General features: G+C 58.6%; 1 long non-coding RNA gene across 1 annotated transcript; it reads right to left on the bottom strand.

Moving 5' to 3' along the window:
• Window positions 1-62: 62 nt before the first annotated feature.
• LOC135408968 (uncharacterized) lies at window positions 63-3426 on the bottom strand. The gene is made up of 3 exons (XR_010427958.1): window positions 3335-3426; window positions 932-1149; window positions 63-134 (listed from the first exon to the last, which is right to left on the bottom strand). It is a non-coding gene; the product is annotated as an uncharacterized LOC135408968 (long non-coding RNA).
• Between the last annotated feature and the right edge of the window lie 348 nt (window positions 3427-3774).

Raw genomic sequence — 3774 nt, 5'->3', positions numbered from 1 at the left:
GGTGAGGGGTGGGGGGAGGGGCCACACCCCCCGCCCCTCCCCCCACCCCCTGAAAATCCAAACTCACCCTTGGGGGGGTCCCAGGGGGCGGAGCCGTGGGTGGGGGAGGGGCTCTGAGACCCCTGGGGGGTCACCTGGGGGTGGGGGAGGGGCGTCTGTGAGACCCCGCCCCCTCCACCCCTCGTTTCCCCTCCCACACCCATTGGAGACCCCTCCCCCTTTTCCTGCCCCTCCCCCCTCACCTTCGTGGCCCCTCCCCCACCCTTGGGGTCTCCTCCTGCCCCTCCCCCACCCTCAAATCCCCATCCTGCCCCTCCCCCACCCTCAGAGCCCCCACCCCCCAAAAAACCCTCCCAGGCCCCTCCCCCACCCTTGGGGTCCCCTCCTGCCCCTCCCCCACCCTCTAGGCCCCTCCCCCACCCTTCAGATTCTGCCCCTCCCCCACCCTCAGAGCCCCTCCCCCACCCTTCAGATTCTGCCCCTCCCCCACCCTTAGTGCCCCTTCCCCCACCCTCGAATCCCCTTCCTGCCCCTCCCCCACCCCCCAAGGACCGTCCTGCCCCTCCCCCTCCTCAGGTCCCACTGTCAGCCCCTCCCCCACCTTCAGAGCCCCTCCCCCACCCTCAGGGCCCCTCCCCCACTCTCCAACCCCCCTCCTGCCCCTCCCCCCTCCTCAGGTCCCGCCCCTTTCCCCTCCCCCACCCTTCGGATTACATTCCTGCCCCTCCCCCACCCTCAGAGACCCTCCCCCACCCTCAGGGCCCCTCCCCCACCCTCCAACCCCCCTCCTGCCCCTCCCCCTTCCTCAGGTCCCGCCCCTTTCCCCTCCCCCACCCTCAGGGCCCCTCCCCCACCCTCTATCCCCCCTCCTACCCCTCCCCCTCCTCAAGTCCCGCCCCCTTTCCCCTCTCCCCCTCCCCTCCCCCCTCACCTGGGGGGTGTCGGGCGTGGCCGCCAGGGGGCGCCGCCGCCGCCGCCCCCACCGGAAGTAGCAGAGCGCCCCCCCGAGGGCGGCCAGCAAAGCCCCGCCCAGCGCGCTCAGCGCCCCCTCCAGGACGGGAGGACCCTTCGCTTCCGCCGAGGCCTCCGGGCCGCCAGGGGGCGCCCACGGGGGAGGCGCCGCGTCCCGGGGACGCTCCTCGGGCGCCTCTGTGGGCGGGGAGGGGGAGGAAACGTCACTTCCGGTTCACTTCCGGGGGGTTTCCGGGCGACTTCCGGCCCCAAAATCGGGGCCTGAACCCCCAAAATCCTGGAATTTAACCCCAAAATTGGGCCCCGAACGCTAAAAATCTTGGAATTAAGTCCTAAAATCCTGGAATTGAGCCCCAAAATTGGCTCTGAATCCCCAAAATTCTGGAATTGAGCCCCAAAATCGGGCCCTCAACACCCAAAATTTCGATTCTGAACCCCCAAAAATCCCGGAATTGAGCCCAAAAATCTTGGAATTGAGCCTCAAAATCCTGGATTTGAGCCCCAAATTCGGGCGCTGAACCCCCAAAATTGGGGCCTGAAGACCCAAAATCCAGGAATTGAGCCCCAAAATCCGGGAATTGAGCCCCAAAATCGGGCCTTGAACCCCCAAAATCCTGGAATTGAGCCCCAAAATCTTGGAATTGAGACACAAAATCCGGGAATCGAGCCCCAAAATCTTGGAATTGAGACCCAAAATCCTGGAATTGAGCCCCAAAATTTGGACCCTGAACCCCAAAATCCTGGAATTGAGCCCCAAAATCGGGCCACGGACCCAAAAATCGTGGAATTGAGCCCCAAAATCGGGCCCTGAACCCCCAAAATTTGGACCTTGAACCCCAAAATCCTGGAATTGAGCCCCAAAATCGGACCCTAAGCCCCCAAAATTCGGACCCTGAACCCCCAAAATCTTGGAATTTAACCCCAAAATCCTGGAATTGAGCCCCAAAATCCGGGAATTGAGGCCCAAAATCTTGGAATTGAGACCCAAAATCCGGGAATCGAGCCCCAAAATCCGGGAATTAAGACCCAAAATCCGGGAATGGAGCCCCAAAATCCGGGAATTGAGCCCCAGAATCTTGGAATTGAGGCCCAAAATCCGGGAATTGAGGCCCAAAATCTTGAAATTGAGACCCAAAATCTTGGAATTGAGACCCAAAATCCTGGAATTGAGCCCCAAAATTTGGACCCTGAACCCCCAAAATTCCGGAATTTAACCCCAAAATTGGCTCTGAATCCCCAAAATCCTGGAATTGAGCCCCAAAATCGGGCCCTGAACCCCCAAAATTTGACTCTGAACCTGAAAATTTTAGACTCTGAACCCAAAAATCCCAGAATTGAGACCCAAAATTGGGCCCTGGACCCCCAAAATTCAGCCCTGAACCCCCAAAATCCTGGAATTTAACACCAAAACTCTGGAATTGAGCCCCAAAATCCTGGAATTGAGCCCCAAAATGAGGCCGTGAACCCCCAAAATTGGGGCCTGGAGACCCAAAATCCCGGAATTGAGCCCCAAAATCCGGGAATTGAGACTCAAAATCCGGGAATTGAGCCCCAAAATCCTGGAATTGAGCCCCAAAATCCTGGAATTGAGCCCCAAAATCGGCCTCTGAACCCCAAAATCGGGCCCTAAACCCCAAGAATCGGATCCTGAACCTCCAAAATCCTGGATTTGAGCCCCAAAATCTGGAAATTGAGCCCCAAAATTAGGACTCCGAACCCCGAAATCCTGGAAATGAGCCCCAAAATCTTGGAATTGAGCCCCAAAATCGGGCCCTGAACCCCCAAAATCTTGGAACTGAACCCCAAAGTCTTGGAATTTAACCCCAGAATCTTGGAATTGAGCCCCAAAATTGGCTCTGAATCCCCAAAATCTTGGAATTGAGCCCCAAAATCGGGCCCTGAACCCCAAAACTGTGGAATTGAACCCCAAAATCCTGAAATTAAGCCCCAAAATCGGACACTGAGCCGCCAAAATTCGGGCCCTGAACCCCAAAATCCTGGAATTGGGCCCCAAATTCCTGGAATTGAGCCCCAAAATCGGGCCCTGGACCCCCAAAATCCTGGAATTTAACCCCAAAATCTTGGAATTTAACCCCAAAATCTTAGAATTAAGCCCAAAATCGGGTCCTGAACCCCCAAAATTCAGACCCTGAACCCCAAAATCCTGGATTTGAGCCCCAAAATCTTGGAATTTAACCCCAAAATGGGGCCCTGAACCCCCAAAATCCTGGAATTTAACCCCAAAATTTGGATTCTGAACCCCAAAATCTTGGAATGGAGCCCCAAAATCGGGCCCTGAACCCCCCAAATTTCCTTCTCATTCCGGCCCCTCCCCCTTTGGCCCCGCCCCCTTTCCCAATACCAGAAGTGGCCGCCGTGATCCTCACGGGGGCGCTGTCGCCGCGGGCGTTGCGGGCGTGGAGGATGACGTCATAGGGCGTGGCCGGGAGCAGCCCCCCCCAGGGTGAGGGCGTGGCCGGAAGTGACCAGGGAGGCGGTGGGGGGAGGGGCACCCGGACCTTCTGCCCTGGGGGGGGGAGGGGGAGGAGTCAGGAAAGGAGGAAGGGGGAGGGGCGAAAAAGGGGGGGAGGGGCAAGAAAAAAGGACCCGGAAGTGGAAGAAGGAAAGAGGGGGAGGGGCCATAAAAAAGGGGAGGGCCCTCAAAAGGGGGGGAGAGGCACCAAAAAGGGGGAGGGGCCACAAAAACAGGGCGGGGGCACAAAAAGGGGAGGGGCCAAACTGTGGAGGGAGGGGCTACAAATGCGGGGGAGGAGAAACGGGGGAACCCGGAAGTGATGGGAA

This window comes from Pseudopipra pipra, unplaced genomic scaffold (genome assembly GCF_036250125.1).
Source record: "Pseudopipra pipra isolate bDixPip1 unplaced genomic scaffold, bDixPip1.hap1 HAP1_SCAFFOLD_95, whole genome shotgun sequence".
Lineage (NCBI taxonomy): Eukaryota > Metazoa > Chordata > Aves > Passeriformes > Pipridae > Pseudopipra > Pseudopipra pipra.
This window is presented reverse-complemented; position numbering and strand designations above follow the sequence as displayed.